General features: G+C 42.0%; 1 protein-coding gene and 1 long non-coding RNA gene across 9 annotated transcripts in view; one reads left to right on the forward strand and one right to left on the reverse strand.

Annotated features, from left to right (window-relative positions):
• The window catches only part of TSPAN4 (tetraspanin 4), a 488,804-nt gene that overhangs the window by 22,648 nt on the left and 444,681 nt on the right, over nt 1–21,475 (reverse strand). The gene's annotated exons all lie outside the window — the stretch shown is intronic.
• On the forward strand, nt 300–15,668 carry LOC133274251 (uncharacterized). The gene is made up of 3 exons (XR_009745082.1): nt 300–2,473; nt 14,717–14,795; nt 15,297–15,668. It is a non-coding gene; the product is annotated as an uncharacterized LOC133274251 (long non-coding RNA).

Below are 21,475 nucleotides of genomic sequence, written 5' to 3' on the forward strand. Positions count from 1 at the left end.
CGGTGATTGTTTCCCCTACCTCTCTGCTTCTCCACCAGAACAGAAGGGGCTTTAATGAAATGACAAAATATCCAAGAACTTCCCACTGGGCAAAACTTTTAATTTAATGCCTTGATAATCATTCTCTACAAATAGCAGGGAGTAGGAAATCAAATGTAAACAGAAAGTGCTTAATCTATAAGGTCATTTATAGAAGCCCTCTTGCCTGCTAAGAGATGAGAGTGATTGTACCAACAGGTAAGGCTTGTTTTAAATGAGATGTCCCCAAGCCTGTCTATAAGAAGCTGAGAGCAGTACATGCTCTCCTCACAGCAGAAATCCTCCTTATGCCATCTGCCTACAGATAGAAATCTTAAAAGATTTTAGTAAGAGAAATCGTGTAAGTTTTGCTGATGTTTGCCGCTTAAGAGACAATATGGTCATTTCTTCTCTGTGTCATCAGTATAAAATGGCATTGCCAGGACACTTTGCTTAGCTCTGTGGGATTCCCTCTTCCTCACTTCCTCCCCAAATGTGAAACAACTCCAGGACTTAACATTTTTTTATGACTGCTTCTTTAAACACAGCAAAACACTTGCTTAGTGAGTTCTTTTTTCCTAGTTTGACTGCAAAAGCCTATGTCAGAAGTCAAACATTTTACAGATCTTCCAAAGTTCAGAGGTTAGTTGAAATGCTTATTGGCTCTAGCAGTGTTTGATACCAAGAGAGGTGCACTGCGTGTGTATCTTCAGAGGAAAAAGTTCCTGGAGACTCAAGGAACAGAAGATTGTAGGAAATCGTCTGAGAGCTGGAAGAAAAATGAACATTTCTGGAACATGATGGTTTGACTTAGCTGAGGTGAGACCTTTCAGCTGTGCCACAGCCTTCCTACATAGTTCCTCTTTGTTTCAGTTCTCTATTTGTAAAACAGGAATGATTTGACTCCACTCATGCCATAAAATTAATAACGTAATTAGGGTTAGGTATCTGAATACCAAAACCAATCTGGGACATGAAGCCCTGTACAGAATCTGAGACAAGAAATGGAGTTACTAACATGAGAGTGTCAGTAACATTCCTGGCAATGAAAGGGTAAAACTAAGGCTCATCAGGAAGCAAAAGGAAGGACAAGTACATCTTGCATTGGCCTGGAGCAGGCAACTGGTGAAGCAATAAGAGGAAGTGTTTCCCACCATACTCTGAGAAGAACCTAGAAAAAGCTAATAAGAAAGTCAAAGAATTTCCAAATCATTTTTTCCTGGGTCCATGGTTTGTGTATACAATTAATTGCACTTTCAGTCAGCCTTCAGTCTACAAGCACCTGTTTCTGCTCAAAAGGAGGCGTCAAGGCACCTGATGTGGCAGACAGCTGAGGCTGCAAGGAAGGAGACACTGAAACGTTCCAGTACTATTCATACTCTTAAAATGCTAATAAATCCCAACAGCAGCTTTAATGCTGCTTTGTTTTAAATAAGAGATCACAAGCGTGACAAGACACTAAACTCTGCAACTACAAAATTTTTATGCAAGAGCCAACTGCACCTCATTTTGTCCAAATGATTCTCTTAAAGTCCAAGGGAGAAACAGGCATTTTATCATTGCTACATATAAAGTGAATGTTTAGCCTCCGATCATTGCTGGAATAAGTGGAAAGTGTTCTTTCCTGTAGCCAGAGAAGCCAATGCCATCTCATCTGTTCTTATGCACAGCAACAACTGGATAACTTGTGCATCAAGTCCCCAAGCTTGTTTAAATAAAGTACATCATAACCAGCTCAGAGATATGGGCTAAAAAGGTGAAGATGCAGCTACGCAGATTCTTTGCTTCCATACAGAATGAAGTCAATAGCACAGCTGACTGCTTATTCAAGAGCATGTGCACATCCAGCTCTCTGTCTTGTATGGCAACCTATGCATGGACACTCTCCAATGAGATAGTCCTAGACCTCGTTAAAAACAAGGCTTGTTTTTTTAGTGAACCTAGGAATAAAAACTTTAAACATGAATTATTGGCTTGCTGCTTCTTATTTCAAAGGTATGCTGCAGCAAACGTGGGGAAAGGGCTGAGTAAAACTAGGCAGGCAAATCAAATCAACTATATACACAAAAGGCTGACACTGCAAATTAATTACCTGGATGTTTAGTCAAAAGCCTTACAAGCACTTTGGAGGAATTTCAGGTGAGTGAACACTGAAGTGCATGTGTTTTATGACAGACCTAATTATTTATATAGCATTCAGGATACTTCTTATGCTGCTTTTGTAGAAGAAACCTTTTATTTACATATAAACAAGCCCCTCTTCAGAGTATTAAACTAGTTGGGAAAAAAATTATACTAATGTCCTCAATAGCAGTGACACCAGCGAAGTTGGATGCCATCATGACCTAACATCATCATTTTATTTCCAGTACAAAACTCCCTTTGTAGAAGGTTTTCTTCATATTCTTACCCCAAAGATGACTGACACAAGAAAGCTTCTACCCCCTGTCTCCAGGTATGTATCCCACCAACTGCTGCTCTCAGCAATGCTCCTCTGTCTTCATACATTAGTCTTGTGTCCCACAGATCTCACAAACTATCCCTCAGAGCCATCATCTCCTTCCTGTGCAGCCCCTCCAATTAATTCAAATAATCCTTTCCCAGACAGGATCCTGTAATAGTTATTTGTTCCTTGCATGTCCCAGTAAACAGTAATTTTGCCTTGATCTCTAGTGGCTACAGGACCACACTTTTACCAGGTGTAAAGACTTGCCTGAGCTATGTTTATGTATTGAAATTTCATGTACACTGAATCCAGGCCATCAGAAAAGGGAAATGCTTGTTCTTTCAAACCCCATGCTTAGGTTTAGGATATTCCCAGGGTATCTGTATTCAGCCTCTTTGCCTTCTTCCCCATTATTTAAAAAAAAAGGATAATCACTTTTATTTGTCCTCAACGACCATCAATATAACCTCAGATAAGCAAATTGGGAAGGATGCTAATTAATATGATACTTGCTGTTGAGCTTTTTTTTTGCCAATAGCCATGAAAAGTGGGTTGCATTTGTGTTTCAAATGCTAACAACCTGTTATCTCCATATATTCAGACAAAAAAAAAAATCACAACCCCCCTCTCAACCACCTAGGGATGCACGTCAATAGAGCCTGAGCTCCAATTAGCTGTCACGAAGACTTGAGGTAAATCAAAGCAGTGAGACAAGCTGTTTCCCGTGTAGGAACTAATGACCATTGTGTGATTATTTATTAGGCAAAACAGTGACATTGGACACAGACTCCTCTGCAGATGCTGTGATCTGGGAAAGGGGAAGCCAGCAGTTTACTCACAGAGATGAAGGACTTGGCAATCTGCCCACTAATCTATTTGCTGCAGCCATCCCATGGGATCAACCTTTGCTTCAATAATTTACAATACTCATTTAGTTAGTTTAAAGGTGAATGAGAGAGCTTTCAAATAGGAGAGAGCACCACTAAAATATCAGGGGGAGAAGGGATAGCTAAGGCAAAACATACCCTATGCTCCCACTGTGGTATGAGAAGATGAATGAGTCCCACAAACCACATAAGTGTGGCCTATCTGAAAATCCATTTATCTGAGTAACTGAAGTTCATTTCCTCTTAAATTCATGACTTTGGTAGGAAAATATAAGCCAAAATACAGAATTTGTCCACTGCTGTAAGAATACATCTCTGCAAAAATCAAAACTATTAAACCCCAGCTAGATCAGGCCTCTGATGGCACCTGAACTTTGCCGGGGGCTATGGGAAAGGCACACAAACTCCCCATGGCGGATTACAGGCAGTGGCATTGTCCACTGGCAACTACTAACAATGAAGGTAAGCAGCAAAGCAAGCAGAGGAGAAGGCTGGTTAAATCATGTCCTCAGGGGAAGAAATTTTCCTGATTTCTTAGAACAAGGGGAACAAATGTCTACTGATAAGCCACATTTTTGTAACTAAAAGACCCATTAAAACCCAAACCAAAACAGTCCACTGAAGGGTTAAAATCTCTTACTGCTTGGAGAAACTTGCCTGGAAAGAGTAATTCTGTGGAAACAAATTAAAGAAGCTGTGTCTTCCTAGATCCAGGGAATGTTAATTCTTAGGGGAAAGAGAGATTTCACACACAGCTTGCTTTCTTTTTCTTAAGATATGCTTTATCTGAAATTAACTCATTTTAAATAAATAATGCTGTGAGGATAACTACCATTGTCCTTGGAGGGAGCAGACCAGAAGATGAAATCAGGTTCACTACAACAAGTTTTATGCCTACTGTGGGGTGGTCTCCACTCAGCGTGAAAGTGGGAGAAGTGCAGAACACACCCCCAGAGAGAGGACGGCACAAGTTGTAGATCCAGGGATGAAACCAAGGGCTTTGGAGTAACTTCAGCTACTTCACAGAAAGTCAGTAAGACCGTCGGAAAAGTTGCCTGACTTTATTTTGAAAAAAATGAACAGAATCTCAATATCCTCCTGGCTGAAGACCAGACAAGGGATCATCTCCTTACCTATATTTTCTACCTTGAAAACATGTTCACTTTTTCCAATCACATAGACGTGTACTTGTAAGAATCGCACATTATGCTAAATGCCATCTCCTCATCTAGTAGAAATCTGCCTGGCTCCACTAACATCAATGTAGTTGCTCACATTTCTAGCAACTTGGATTTGTCACATGGTGTCTCCAGTGGCTCGAAACCATGTTTTTATTAGGGTACATTCATTCAAGGTCATAAATGATCCCCTCTGCGAAACAACATCTCTGACACCCTGGGAGTTCTGACTTTCAGCAACTGGAATTACTGTTTTTAATCCTCAGGTAAGCATTCCAGTGGAGATATTGTAAAGTGGATGCCTTGGAATAAAATGTCTTGGAAAGCTAGTAGACAACAAAAGCAACTTAAGTGAATTACTGCTGTTAAATGCCTCCCTTGTTTTAATGAAATGAACAATTGCAGCTCTTCACTGCACTTCATTGAAAACAGATTTTACTGTGAATGGAATGATTTGGGACTCAAGTCATTGCAAATGAATAAACTACATGGAGATTGCTTTCCACAATAACAGAAAACAAGCAAGTAAACAAACTGCCAGTCACACTTATACAGCACAAAATGCAAGTTTCCAACACCCTCTCTATTTCTAATGAAGCCAGAAAAAAAAAGCCACATTTCTCATTGGAAGTCACACTGGTTGAATGGAAAGGGAAACATGGTTGTTTCCCCACGTGTTAAATAGAGCTAAGTGACAGTACCTTCAACTGAGTAAGGTGCTGGAGGACTATGGTATTTCCATATAGAACAGAATTACATATGCTGGGATGCTAAGTTTTTTACATGAAAAGTAGCATTTACCAAATGAACAGCAGACATCCTGCTAAATGGCAGCCAAGCTGGATAAAAGGAGAAACAAAAATCTTAAAGAAAGGTTCACCTCAAACTGCTGCTACTTGAGGAGCCATCCTATATCCCAGAACATGATACATGCACATGCCAGGTGCCAAACCCAGCTGCAAATTTGCAAGAAATTTGTCTTTCCTCCCAGACCCCATGGGGTGAGCAGTGGAAGACAGCATCAGCACCACCACTCTGTGGCAGAGGCAGTGTTTCAAACCACCCAGGGCACATGCCAATTTCTTTTGTAACTGCATCATCATGTAAATGGTGACAGACAGCCTGTGTATCTTGGTATCAGTGGCCATCCACTCCTGATAGTGGAGTCAGGAGACACCAAGAAGTCTCAGTTCCTCAACTACCTGGTGATCCTGAATGAAGGGAAAGGATACTCAGAGCTGCAACTGGAAAAGTCAACAAAAGCCAGCATAAAAAATGCACATACTGTTCATGTGAGCAGCAAGGGACACAACAGAGATTATGATTTGAGCCATCCTCACCTAACCCCACAAAACCCAGAATGCTAGTAAGTATTTGAAGATCACATACCACATGTAGCTGAACTAGAGCAGACTCCCCAGTGAAATGGGACACCCATGTTATGTCAGAGATGAGTCCCAGCCCAAATACAAAGGAGCCACCATTTGGAAAAAAGGAAGGGAATTTGCAAAATTGGTGCCTCTCAGCCTGCCTCCCTCATAAGAACTGAACAAGGTCACATCTAAGAGAGAACTATATCTATATAGGTCAAGGTCACGTCTACAGAGAACTATAGAGACTCAATCAGATAACTGCTGGTCAAATCACCCTCTTCTTCAGATGGCAATCACTTCTAACCAGTTTTAATCTCCAAACACCTCTGTTTTGCCTCTGGGATTAAACTACAGTAGTTTGGCTCAAAGATACTACATACTACAGTAGCTAGTGTCTGGAATTGCCTTTAAAAATATGCAAATCATCTGAAGCTTATTGTCAATCAACTACAGCTCAACCTGCCCCTTGTAGTCAGTACAAGCATAAAGTATGAGCTGTATCCTGTTACCAACCTTCTATGCTAAAATATCCCCTTTCTCTCTCTTCCATAAAACCTCGAGTCTTAAAAGCATTCTGTCAGTAACAAAACCATTGTGCTTTCTTATTCTTATTATTTTAATTTTTTTTTTTGTAGTTTACACCTACTCTGCTTTCACGCAACTGACTTCACTCAGGACAGAAGCCTTCTAGAAGTTGTTTCTGACATATGGAAGTGCCCCTTTTAGAAATGGCATCAAGGTCCTGGAAATAATCCAGTCAGACTAAGCAACCACCAATGATGAATCAGAAACAAATCTCTGTCAGAAGGGTGAGTTATCCCTTGGAGAGGAGCAGAAAACAAAATGAAAAGTTAAATCTGCCACATAGGACAATGGTCTCAAGAACACCTCTGAGGATGCTGTTCAGCTGCCTCTGACTTGCTTTGTATTTATTGCTTGCACTTCTATCTATTCAAAATGAGCCCCTCTTTCCTAATTGAGAGATCGGCTTTTTGCCAAAGAGAAGCATTGATCCCAAGTCTCTTCTTAAAACTGGAAACTATCTCCTTTCTCTCATTCCCCTTGGATTCTCCGGTATGTAATAGTACCAGTGGTCTGAAACTCTTTTCTGCATGTGGCATTCATCTAGGTCTCTCCACCTATGCAAGCCTACTGCTTTTGACATCTCTAAAAGAGCTCAAATCAGCCATCAGGTTCTAGGTTTATGTGGTTCAACAGAAAGGTCAGGGCAGCCACACTGAATGTACTGGAAAAAGTAAAATTTATGAACATGGAACATTATTAAAAATAAAGGATTCATTCAGTGGGGTTTTTAGTGAGTTCTCTACCTACAGTTATTTGGTATTTTTCTGCTTGCTAGCAAAGGAAGTATAAAAATCACTGCTAATGAAATTTTATAGATAACACACAAAACTTGCTGTGCATTAAATAATCTGCTAATCTCATTTGGCCTGCTTGGTTACAGAGCCTCGGGGCTTATATAGCCAAATATCAGAACAGACATTTAAGAACGAAGACAAGAGGTCACACTACAAGACTGGAAATCATATTATGGAAAGCAGGAGATCTGTGTAAGGACTGAAGAAATGGAGATGGAAAGTCTCTGAGGGCAACTCTTCCAACTTACAGAGAAAAGAGTCATGGGTATATTCAACATAATCTTTATAAAGGCTGAGTTGTATCATTATCTGTATAATGAGAACTGATATCGATGTTTTCAGAAATCTACTGAAAATATGAAAAGATTTTAGAGAATTCCTACAAGAAAAAGCCAATCACTGAGAATCATGCTTTACTTCACATGACTAACACTCCTGGATAAACTAAATAAAATGACAAGGTTAAAAAGCAGCCTAATTGGAGTTTTCGGGTACCTACATGGAGAAGCGATTTCCAACAGCAGACAGCACTTTAATCTACCAGAAAACAACATAATGAGAGTTAATGGACAGAATCACAGAATACCAGGTTGGAAGGGACCTTAAGAACCTTTCCTGTCAAAAGCATGGTCTAGGCAAGATGACCCAGTACTCTCTTCAGCCAAATCTTAAAAGTGTTCAATGTTGGGGAAACCACCACTTCCCTGGGGAGATTATTCCAATGGCTGGTTCTCACTGGGAAGAAGTCTCCTCTAGTGTCCAACTGGAATCTCCATGGAGAGAGTGATTTGCACCTGTTATCCCTCATCTTTTCCATGTGAGTCATTGTAAAAAGGGAGTCTTCATCTTCTTTGTAGTCACCCTTTAAATACTCGAACATGGTGATAAGGTCGCCCCATAAGATTCTGTATTTTTGTTCCTAACGCCTAGGGTTCAACAGTGCTGGTAAAGACAAAGGTAAAGAAAGTGTTGAGGATCTGTCTTTTCAGTGTTGTGGATAACTAACTCACCTCTCTTGCTTAACGGCAGGCCCATATTTTCTTTCTGTTTCTGCTTGTTGTTTACATACCTGAAAAAACATTTCTTGTGGTTTTTGATGTCTCTGGACAATTTTGTTTCGAGCTGAGGTTTTGTTTTTCTAACTGCATCTCTACACACCATGGCAATGCCCCTGCAGTTCTCAAAGGGTATCTGTCTGCTTTTCCATCACTTTGTATGCTTCTGTTTTGGTTTTGAAAAGACTGAGAAGCTCACAGGTAAGCCATGGGATCTCTTGTTCCCCTATTTCCCTTACCTTTAAAGGGGATGAACTGTTTTTGTGCTTCCTGGAGAGCATTCTTTAAAAACTCACACACTCGCTAGCTCCTTTATCCTCCATGGAACCCTCCATGGAATCCCTCCCAGTTGAGCTCTGAGAAGCTGCAGTTTCCTCTTCTAAAATCTAAAACCTTAGTCTTAATACTAACATTCAGCATACTCAGTTGGATCCCAAACTCCACAATATTGTGATCACTGCAGCAAGGGAGGTGAATGAGTCACCCACAACATTGAGAAAACAGATCCTCAACACTCTGGGTGAAAGTGTCAGACATCTCAGGAGCTTTCTCTGTAGAAACACTGGTTTTAATTGAGGTGAGTGCCCATCAGCATTATGGCAGAGATCTAGAGCACTTCCCTGGATGCACAGGATGCATCCTGGATGACTTCCAGGATGCACAGCCCTTCTCAGGTGCCCTCCTGTGCAACCGGCTGCTGCTTCCTCTTGACCCTTAATGCTCCTAGTCCACTACACCTCTAGGACCATCTAAGCGCTCCCTAGAGCTATTCAAAGTTTAAGCTAGACAAATACAAGATTGAAATAAGGCATAATTTGAGCTGTGAAGGAAAAACAATCCTTGGAACAAATAATGAGGAATGATATGTGGTCAATAATGTATTAAAACCAAGACTCAAGAATTTTTAGAAGTTATAACTCAGATGTCATTAGTCTGATGACAAGAATACTGACTGAAATGCTATGGACCAAGGATGACCTTAACCATTTCATCTGGTCTTAAAATTTATAAATCTTTCCAGAAGACTACAAGGATATGACACCTATCATGACCTATTCATCACCTATGCCCCTGAACTTTACTTCAAGTCCATCCTCAAAGAAAAGCTGACATAAAACATACCACTCTATTTAGCACATCCAATCTTGGAGACACAGGCATTGCTCCTTTCAAACTGGCACTAGTGATTTTGGAGCACAAATTCTCCTAGATCACAGCCCAAGTTTTCTGTATGAGCTCCCTATCTGCCAAATCCACATCTCTCAGCCCATTTCAACATACAGAAGTGCTGGTTCAAGTACTGAATGTGCTGCTGCTGACTGTGTGACAGTGCAGGTGTTCCTTTGGGAAATGTGTCCTCCAAGTTACTGAGGCTAGCTGCTCCACAGTCACCATCCACACACAGGCTCATCTGCCCTGCAGCACATTCATGGTGTTCATCTTAGAAGCTGCTTTTACCTGGCTTCTCATGGTGTGGTGTGAGAGCTTGCACGCAGCCATCACCCAGTACTTTGGCTGTACAGGAAAGGCTGAGCCTAAGTAGTCACAGGTGAGCAGCTCTAAGCTGTGCTGCCTTAACTCCCTTGGTACAGGCAAGTCAGGACCCCTAGATAAACAGCAAAAAATGCCTTCAATATAACTTCCAGTAGTCAATGGCACATGATTTTGTTAGTCCAAACAGTTGAGTCCTTTTGGTTCCTTTAATTTCATTTAATACTAACACTGCCCCTGTCCCTTATCTGTCCTCACAAGTACTTCCCTGAGATATCACAGCACTGGCTTGGCAGGGTGAGGTATCACCAGTCTATAACCAAATAATACTCATAAAGTCAGAGCATCCTTGAATCGCAATCTATGCAGACAGTAGGTATTCACAGGCTGTGTTGAACACAGCGCAGCAGCAAAGGCCAATTCCAGCCATAGATTCTGTGCTGTTTGCTGCAGTCACTCACGACCAGCGCTGCAGTTTTGCAGCACCTTTCTTATAAAGAAGGACCCTGTGTGCAGACCTGCTATTCAGAATCCCATTAACTTTTATTTGAAAAACTTCTATCATCTAAACTGTAACCATTTCAGAAACATTGCACTGTGATTAGTTGCAGTGACACGACCTGCCGTTCATGACCCAAAACACAGTAAAAGCTCACATTCACTCAGCTGTGACTGTGACATGCTTTCATACTTATTTCAAAACTTAATATAGATAGACTTGGATCAATAGCAATAAATCTCCTATGGGATTCAAAGATGTTTGGAGCTGGAATCACGATTTACCTTACATGATCCTATTGGCCTAAAACAAACAGTACAGGCTCCCAGGTGTTGCTGTAGTGAAAATAAAACGCATACACACAGAAGTGCAAAGTGCAGGGGGTTTGTGCTTTGTGATGATTTTTCTGAGGTACTGAAAAGCTGTGAGGAGTTTATGAATGCTGGAAAAGGTATTTTTAACGCGAATGAAAATCTGAGACTTGCTCTGCTGTTTATTCATTATTCACCGTCGATCATTTTCCTGTAATACTTTGTCTTCGTTTTGTCAGGGGAATTCAAAATACCCAATTTGGCCAGGAGGACAAACTGCAGAACCTAAGTATTAAATAGCAAAGAGTCAAGAAAATGGTTTTTGAAAAACCTGTAGGTAGCAAAAAAAAAAAAACAACCAACAAAAAAAATCCCTCAAAACGCCAAACTTGAAACCCCGAATTAAACCAGCAGCATTAAAGAAATTGCAGGCTGGGATCAGTCTGCACATGAGTTCGTAATCCAAAGGAACCACCTTGTACTTCTACTGATATTGCCAGAGTTTGGGATACTTGAGAAGTCACATAGTAGCTGCATGGGGGTTTGTATAATATTCCAGCTACTAAATCCAGCAGCCATAGTTGAGAATTTTGACTTTTATTAAAAAAGGGGTTATAAAATGTTGAGAACTTATGGTTTATGCTAAAAGTTTGAAAGTATTAAAAATCAAAAGGCAACTTCCTTACCTCCCAACTTAGTACGAAGAAAGAGTTGTGTTTGTCATTCTGCCTCACCACCAATGTCCTTTTGCATGATTTCATACGCTGAATGCTGGCAGATACTCAACTCTGGTAAAGCTCTGGCATAGCTCCATAGGCTGATGATATGACTATTAAAGAGCTTCTATAGCTACTTAGACTACTTATATTAGTTCAGACTTTAACAAAATAAGCAGTACTGAACATACAGTGCCTCCACCTGAGCATAAAAAGGCACTTCTAATAATTACTAAAGACCATTTCCTTTTTATGATACACCTATGATAATTTTTTCCCGATCAGATTGTATTTAAATCTCATTTTTCTACAAAGCTTGACCATATCCACTCAGCTGTGTACCTCTGTGACCAGCAGAAGCCAGCTCTCCAGTGGTCACATGAGAACTGCATGACTACGTGTCATGGTATAACCCCAGCTGGCAACTAAATAATCACCACAGCCACTCACTACCCTCCTCTCCCTCCGATAGGACTGGGAGGAGAATTGGAATGGGTTGAGATAAGAACAGTTTAATAATTGAAATAAAGTAAAATATAACAATAATTAAACCAATAACAACAACAGCAATAATCATAATGATGAAGAGGAATAAGACTCAGGAAACACAAGTGATGCCGTATATAATTGCTCACTTCCCGCCAACCGATGCCCAGCCAGGCCCTGAGCAGTGGTCTGTGGCTCACGGCCAGCTTCCCCGGTTTATACACTGGGCATGGCATGCTGTGGTATGGAATACCCCTTTGGCTAGTTTGGGTCAGGTGTCCTGTCTCTGCTCCCTCCCAGCTTCTTGTGCCCCTCCTCACTGACACAGCATGGGAAACTTAGTCCTTGACTTAGGGAAGGCACTATTTAGCAACACCTAAAACATAGGTGCGTCATCAACATCATTCTGAGACTAAATCCAAACAGCTCCCAGGAAAAAAATTAACTCCATCCCAGCCGAAACCCAGACACTATGCAAAACAGCCTGACAACAACAGTTGGGTAAGTCTTTGTCATGCCAACTTTCACCTTTCTTGGGTTTGACTGCTGGCAAAATGCAATACTAAAAAATTATTGGAAACTCTTTATCTATGGTATCTTTCCCAAAACAGAACACAAAGTTACAGCATCATTTTCTCCCTACTACTAAACCTTTTGACATAACACTGCTGAAATTTTTGCCATCACATGTGTGAAGACAAATATAGCAAAAAAAAAAGCCAGTGGCTCCACTTACCTTTATAATTAATACAGAAAATGTGTTGACTCTTATTTCAGAAGATACCATCCAACCTAGTGCTGCTTTGGGACAGAAATAAATTAAATACTTTTCTGAATGCTACTCAGGTCAGTAGCCAGAGTCTGCATCTCCAGATTTTGGAAGATTTGGAAGTCCTCAAGATAACTAACAAGAGTGAAACACAGTCAGTGTCACTGGAAGTGCTGCAGCATACTAACAAGAAGAAACTCTCAAACTGTGTCAGAAGAGCAAGGTGACAACAACTCTTACAGTAGGAAAACCTCAGAAATCAGTGGGACAGAATCTGGGGCATAAACACCATAGGAGTCAGAGTGTACTTGAAGGATGAAAGGCTTCGAGAAACTGGCTATGTGAACATGACATGCAAATATGCAAGTGCAAAATGCTCCAGCTGAAGCAGAAATGTGACAGTGCTCTCTGCTGTCAACACAGACAAGGCCCATCAGCACCACTAAGACATCTGCATGATTAAAATGACCAGGACCATAACAGCACTACAGAAAGTCTTGAACCCAGGACTGGATTCCAGTTGTTTTGAAATTGCAAAGGTCACATCCCTCTGAACAGATTTCCCCAAGTAATGCAAAGAAATAATGATTTCTTTGCTGACCTCACATTAGTGGTAACAACTGAACTTACAGACAAATCCACACAGAAGGTTGTAAGAAATACATTCAGCCAAGAATCACAAGTGCTGTAAACTGGGGGCTGAGCTATGAAGAACAGTACCCAGCTTGCAAAAGGGAATGTCTCATCATGTAAACAAACAATTTGTTGATAGATAAATGTGTTACAGACAATCTAATCTTGGAAACAGACTTGAAATATGCAAATCAAAAGCAACGGATATTTAGGTTTTGCCCAAAGAGGTTTTTCATAAAGAGCTTTGAAAAATTACACCCAGCATACATGCAGTAAATGAGTCCTGGCACCCTTAACTGAGAGGACTGAAACAAGTTTCAACCACTAATCCCATTGCACTCACCTCTTTCTACAACATAAACAGGACAACAGAAATACCAACACTAATCAGCCAGGGCTGAATTTCCTCCCAAGAAACCTTATGCAGACACAAGGGAAAAAATTAAAAATAATGTAACAAAAATAGTGTGAAACTGCAAAAGCTGGGTATTCAGTGGATGACTGCTTCACCAAATCTATGTGAGGACTTAAACACCCCACAATTTCTGAAACCACCAATGTAAATGTTAATAATGAAAAAGGTGAACCAGAAGTCTGATGGAGAAAGGGTTCATTTGCAGGGTCAATTCAAACAAAATTAACAGAGACGAGAAGAATTTCTATTATCTATTTATGCCACATCTAAACAATGCATTTCACTCCTGTTTGTTTCTTAGAAAGCTTTTTAGTGTAAATCTGAAAAATTATTGCTCCCATCACAAAATGGGAGACTTGAGAGCACTCAGAAACATGCTGGCTACCACTCTGTTACCATGCAGCTCAGAGAAAATCACCAAACCTCAATAAAGTCTATAGGCACAATTATTACAGCATTAGAAGAACTCTCTGCTCCCCTCCCTCCCTTTTTTTCTTGATGCAGTGAAATAGTTTTGACTAGTCTTATCTCCTTGTATTTGGGGGAAAAGAAAAACAGGAGAGAATCAACAGGACAGCTTTGGTTCTTCTGATTATTTAAAACAAACTTACAAGCATTTCCAAATTGCATTAAATATTCTGAATTTAGGACAGGAACCTTCTCATTATCTTTCACAAATCTAATTAACTAAATGAACATGCTCCAAGCAACAGCAAATTCCCCATGTGCACTTTTGAGTAAAGGGATTCTCTTCCTTGTGAAACTGCAAACCAGCATCAGGCATATGCTCCTACACAAGCAAAGTGGTTGCCAAATGGGACAGTTTAAACCTGGAAAGAACATTCTGGGTTATAAAAATATAACCCTGTTTAGAAAAACAAAGGCTGAGAGAGCCTCAGGGTATCATTTTTTGTCCATAGTAGACAAGAGGTCTGGTAACAAGGGCAGAAGGCTGGGAAATGGGATTAGAAACTGTCATTCAGACCAATGGAAAATATAATCAGAAGCAGACTGGTGCTCACAACAGCTTGTTGCAGCAGAGACTATTTTTATTTTGCAGGAGCACAATACTCACCCTGTTACACACCAATATGAGAAGGCTGCTGCAGCAAGAGACAAATTGTGATTTGCCTTAAAAGGTAATTCCTACAGAATCACCTCTGTTTTGACCTGATGCAGGTCAAAACCTAATGACCTAATTTATAGTGGGTAAAAAATTCCACCCTCGAAATTACTTTGGCCCTGTAGTTTTTACTGTCAGAAATAATTTCTTTGAAATCTAATTCATGATTTGGAGGCTTCATTACATTTTCACAAGTAATTTTAAACTTAAATCACCACTGGCAAATTCATCACTTATTGACAGAAACATTAGTACTCTAATAGAGTGTGACTTGTGATGACACAAGATAGGAAGGGATGAGGGTAGAAAAATCTGATCCCTTCTGCCACAAGAGACCATTCTGTGTCAGGGGAAAAAAAAAAAAAAACAGGGAAAAAAAAAAGTTTTTCTTTCCCCCACTACTCCCTAATGGGCAATTTAAGAAGAGTTTTGGAGTTGCTATAATTATCTTCTAAAAACTGGGTAAGAAGATACAGGCTAAATTCAAACCAGTTTTTTGTTTTCTTCTTATTGACAGAGATACTGTAAGGATGGACTGCAGTAAAACTTCATCCTCTACAGGGGAATAAACAAAAGCATGACAAAGCAAACAAAATACAACAAAGAAGTGCAGATATTATCAATTTAATCCTTCACCATGCTGAATCCTATGATTCTGGCTGAGGACACATTGAAACAGTAGAAAGATGATGATTATATTTTGATTGATATTTAAGGAATCAATAGATAGTTAATCCAAACTTTACCAAGCAGTTTTCAACCAAACGGCATTAAGTACACTTCTCAGAGTCTCATCATATATACAGAAGCCTATACAGGTCTGATCCTACCAAGAAAAATGCCCTTCATGCTTTGTAGGCATCTCCCTTCAGCTCAACTTGTCAGGCATTCAGGAATATATTTCTTTCTGTTATAGAATCATAGAATAGTTAGAGTTGGAAAGGACCTTAAGAACATTTAGTTCCAACCCCCCTGCCATGGGCAGGGACACATCGCACTAAACCATGTCACCCAAGGTTCTGTCCATCCTAGCCTTGAATCATAGAATAGAATAGTTACGGTGGGAAAGGAGCTTAAGATCATCATTCATGACTTTCCTGGGCAACCCATCCCAGTGCCTCACCACCGTAACAGGAAAGAATTTCCTCCTCATATCCAATCTAAACTTCCCCTGTTTAAGTTTTAACCCGTTACCCCTTGTCCTATCACTACAGTCCCTCCCCAGCATCCTTACAGGCCTCCTTCAGATACTGGAAGATTGCTATGAGGTCTCCACACAGCCTTCTCTTCTCCAGGCTGAACAGCCCCAACTTTCTCAGCCTGTCTTCATACGGGAGGTGCTCCAGTCCCTTGATCATCCTCGTGCCCCTCCTCTGGACTTGTTCCAACAGTTCCATGTCCTTTTATGTTGAGGACACCAGAACTGCATACAATACTCCAAGTGAGGTCTCACAGGAGCACAGGAGCAGAGTAGAGGGGCAGGATCATCTCCTTTGACCTGCTGGTTGCACTCCTTTTGATGCACTCCAGGATACAGTTGGCTTTCTGGGCTGCGAGCGCACACTGAAGCCGGCTCATGTTCATTTTCTCATCGACCAACACCCCCAAGTCCTTCTCCGCAGGGCTGCTCTGAATCTCTTCTCTGCCCAACCTGTAGCTGTGCCTGGGATTGCTCTAACGCAGCTGTAGATCCCTGAGGGACACCACTCATTACTGGTCTCCAGCTGGACATTGAGCCATTGACCACAACTCTTTGTGTGCAGCCATCCAGCCAGTTCTTTATCCATCGAGTGCTCCACCTATCAAATTGATGTCTCTCCAATTTAGAGACAAGGATGTCATGCGGGACAGTGTCGAATGCTTTGCACAAGTCCAGGTAGATGACATCAACTGCTCTACCCTTGTCCACCAGTTCTGTAGCCCCATCATAGAAGGCCACTGTGGAGGCAGTGTTCTCACAGGAGAATGGATAACTGGTACATAAACTCTGAATAATCCTGAAAGATACAGCAAGGCTATGAGAGGCCCAAGGAAGCTTAAGCAAGCAAGATACGAAGAAGCTGGAATTCACTGAGTTAATGACAACTGTGGACTGTTGGCAAGCTTTCGAGGTCAAGTTCTCACACCTGTGCTTAACCAATTATATGTTAGTCACTAAGGGTCTTCAAGACATGTATCCAATCATAATATGCCAAATCACTGTAAGTGCATGTAAGAAATAGTATATAAGGAGTTAAGGCTTTGTAATAAACGGCTTTTGTCTGATCATATTGATCTCTGACTGGGTCCATATATTCTGCGGCAGGCCACCAAATTGGCCAGGCAGGATTTCCCCTTAGTGAAGCCATGCTGGCTGTCACCAAGCACCTTGTTTTTCATGTGCCTTAGCATGCCTTCCAGGAGAATATCCTCTAAGATTTTGCCAGGCACAGAGGTGAGACTGACTGGTCTGTAGTTTCCTGCATCATCCGTTTTCCCCTTCTTGAAAATGGGGGTTATATTTCCCTTTTTCCAGTCATCAGGAACTTTACCTGACTGCCATGATTTTTCAAATATGATGGACAGTGGCTTAGCAACTTCATTCACCAGCTCCTTCAGGACCCACGGATGGATTTCATCAGGTCCCATGGACTTGTGCACGTTCAGGTTTTTAAGATGGTCTTGAACCAGATCCTCTCCTACAGTGGGCCCAAGGTCTTCATTCTCACAGTCCCTGCATCTGCCTTCCAAGACTTGGGTGGTGTGGTCAGAGCCTTTGCCAGTGAAGACTGGGGCAAAGAAGTCATTAAGAACTTCAGCCTTCTCCAAATCCAGGGTAGTCAGTTCTCCTGATAGCTTCCGCAGAAGGCCCATGTTGCCCCTAGTCTGTCTTTTATTTGCAATGTACCTATGAGAATCCCTTCCTGTTATCTTTCACAACCCTAGCCAAGTTTAATTCTAACTGGGCCTTAGCTTTTCTAACCTGGTCCCTAGCTCTCTGGACAATATCCCTGTATTCTTCCCAGGCCACCTGTGCTTGCTTCCACTTTTTATAAGCCTCTTTTTGCCATCTAAGTCTTCTCAGCAGCATCTTATCTATCTGTGGAGGTCTCCTGGCCCTCCTGCTGCACTTCCTTCTAGTTGCGATGCAACACTCCTGAGCTTGTAGCAGGTGATCCTTGAATATCAATCAACAGCCTTGGGGCCCCCTGCCTTCTAGCGCTATATCCCATGGAACCTTCCAAAGCAGGTTCCTGAAGAGGCCAAAGTCTGCTCTCTTGAAGTCCAGAGCAGTGAGGCTGCTGCATGCTCTTCTCACTGTCCTGAGGATCTCAAACTCGACCATCTCATGATCGCTGCAACCAAGGCTGCCCTGAAGCGTCACATTTCCAACGAGCCCTTCCCTGTTGGTGAGCATGAGGTCAAGCATAGCACCTCTCCTTGTCAGCTCCTCTATTACTTGCAGAAGGAAGTTGTCTTCCACACAATCGAGGAACCTCCTGGATTGCTTGTGCCGGGCCGTACCATCCTTCCAACAGATGTCAGGGTGGTTGAAGTTACCCATGAGAACAAGGGCCTGTGAGCGTGAGGCTGCTCCTATCTGTCTATAGAGTGCTTCATCCCCAGATTCCTCTTGATCAGGCGGTCTGTAACAAATCCCCACAGTAATGTCTCCCATAGCTGTTCTCCCTTTAACCCTGACCCACAAACTCTGTTGACTCTCCCCAGACAGAGATCCATACTCTCCAGCCTATACCTAACATAAAGGGCAACTCCCTCCCCGTTCACCGGGCCTGTCTTTTCTAAAGAGCCTGTAACCTTCCATTCCAACACTCCAGTCATAGGAGCCATCCCACCATGTTTCTGTGAAGCCCATTTTATCATACCCTCACAGACGTGCACACATCTCTAATTCCTCGTTTGCTCCCCATGCTACGGGCGTTTGTATAGAGGCATCTGAGCTGAGCTCCAACTGAAGCCGGCTCATTGGCTGGAGCGGCTGGAATTGCTCCGAGCCTTTACTATAGGTGCTGGCAACCAACTGGGTGTGTTGGAATGGAATGATGCCCCCCTCCCTTAACACATCTAGCTTAAAGCTTCCTTGACCAGTCTGGCAAGCCTCCTACCAAAACAGCAAGACCAGCTCCACCAGCCTCCAGTAGACCTGGCCTCCCAAATTGAGTCCCATGTTCTAAATACCCAAACCCCTGATTATGGCACCACCATTCCAACCATTTATTAACCTGGCCAATCCTCCTAGCCTTTTTAAGGTCCTCCCCTTTATCCTGGAGAATTGATGAAAAGACTATCTGAGCTTCAGAGCCCCTAAGCACCTCTTCCAGGGCTCTGTAGTCCTTTGTGATGTTCCCAGGGCTATTGCTGTCTATATCACTAGCACCCACATGGATCACTAGAAGTGGGTAATAGTACATGGGACTTACTAGACCAGGCAGCCTCTCTACAACATCCCTGGTATGTGCCCCTGGTAGGCAGCACACCTCCCTTGAGACTGGGTCAGGCCTACAGATGGGTGCCTCTGTGCCTTTCAGAGTCCCCTATCACTATGGTCCACCGCTTTTTCCTGGCAGCACCAGTAGCGATCTTCTTTACCAGTGCATCAGCCAGTTGTGGTGTGAGTGTGTTTCCTCATTAGCCCCCTGCAGGACAGCAAAGCGGTTCTGGGGGGGGACAACAGATTTGTGAGGAATCCCCTTGCTTTTAATTGTCCTCTTCCTCCTTTTTTTGTTTTTAACCATTCAGGGCTGGTGTCGCTCCTCCTGGCTCCGCCCCTGTGAGTCCCTGCTCATGTCAGCTGAGCTGCCGGCTCCTGGGCAAGTCCTGTGGAGGACTTGAGGCTCCTCAGTGGCTCTCCCTGCTCTGAGTTGAGGCTCCTGGATGCTGAGCTTCCCCCCGCTCCGGTGTTGAAGGCATCCTCTCTCGAGCTACTCACCTCAGCAACTGACATGTTCCAGATAACAGTTTTATTTACAGTACTTTATTTATCATATAATCTTTTTTTTGTCCAGCAAGTATGATTTCTGGCTAGCCATTTTGAACAAATGTGATAAAAAATACATTGCACATATTAGATGTTTTTAGTGCAACTCCCTAACGAAACACAACTCCCCATGCAGTGCAAAACACTGCTGTCATGGAAAGGTAGGTGATGCACAAGCAGAAGTCCCACATTTTCTTACCTAAAGGCAGAGTGAGGCTGTGCCACAGCAAGAGTTAACACTATATAGTCTGTCAGTACTTGGTTGTCCTGGGTTTAGGAGTAGCAGTCATTTTTTCTCCTTCTTGGTAGCTGGTGCAGCACTGTGTTTTTGACTTTTGGCCTGGGAATGGTGCTGATGGCACCAATGTTTTTAGTTACTGCTCAAACGTTTGGCCTGGCCAAGGACTTTGTGAGCCTCATGCTCTGCTAGGGAGGAGGGGAAGCCGGGAGGAAGCAGAGACAGGACACCTGACCCAAGCAAGCCAAAGAGGTATTCCATACCACAGCACGTCATGCCCAGGATGTAACTGTGAGTTACCTGGAAGGGCTGGGTGTCTGCAGGGTTGGAGGAGGTATCAGTCGGTGCTTGGTTGGGCTGGGGGGGTAAGTTATCGGTTGGCGGGTGCTGAGGTGTTGTATTCTCTTCCCTTGTTATTTCCTTTATCATTGTTATTATTGGTGGTAGCAGTAGTGATTTGTGTTATACTTTAGTTACTAAACTGTTCTTATCTCAACCTGTGGGAGTTGCATTTTTTTTTATTTTCCTCTCCATCCCTCCGGGAGTAGGGGGAGGGCAAGAAGGGGGGGAGTGAGTGAATGAGCTGCATGGCTGGGTTTAAACCACAACATTGGTAAAGAAACCTCCACTGCAATCATATGTGAGCATGCTGTAATTTGCAAGTTGATTGACGCTGCCCACAAGAAAGAACGAGAAAAAAGATAAAGAAGAACCACAACTCCCTACAGTGCTAGCACTATGCAGCAGCATGAAAAATGGGAAAATTTGGCGCAACTTAAAGAGAGAAGATAAAGGGATTGCTCTGTCTGGGAGAAGCTCTGACTTCAGTGAGGTTATTTCTAAGTTCACTCCAACAGAGTTCATGAAATGACTGGCTGGTGGCTAAGCCAGATTGTATCTATTTTAGGATAGCTACCCTCATCACTTTGAGCTGTGTGGGTATTGCTGTTAACTTTTTCATTTATTTTTTCTATACACATAATAAATAAGAATATATGAGAATAAGAATATTAAATAAACTGAATGTAATGCATTTTAAAGCAAGCTGCTATGTCCTTTTTTTAGATCTAAATTAAATGCAAAGTAAGCATCTCTTGAATGCTTGTGGCTAAATTTACCACTAGGAACTTAATGGGTGTGCTGATGAAACATTTACTTGCACCTGTATTGGCCATAAGGAGAGAAAATTTCAACATCCAATACATCCAGCTTTACAAGCAGCTTCTTTGCAATATGACTGCCTCCTTAATATGTGCAAAAGCAAGATTAAATGGGAAAAACTGGCAAAGTTCAAAGTCCAGACTTCTTTTTAAAAAAAAACAAAACAAAAATCCAACAAAAACCCCACTCACATTTTCATACACTGTTTAAGCCACCACATATGAGCTGAGATTTATAAAGTTCTGCCATTCACATTTCAGTTCCCTTGCAATAAATGCCATTATAAAGTTTTCAGACTAGCAATAAAAAAAGCTATTAA

This window comes from Pezoporus flaviventris, unplaced genomic scaffold (assembly GCF_033815535.1).
Source record: "Pezoporus flaviventris isolate CSIRO_AGI_PZ_B2104156 unplaced genomic scaffold, CSIRO_AGI_Pfla_v1 ptg000036l, whole genome shotgun sequence".
NCBI lineage: Eukaryota > Metazoa > Chordata > Aves > Psittaciformes > Psittacidae > Pezoporus > Pezoporus flaviventris.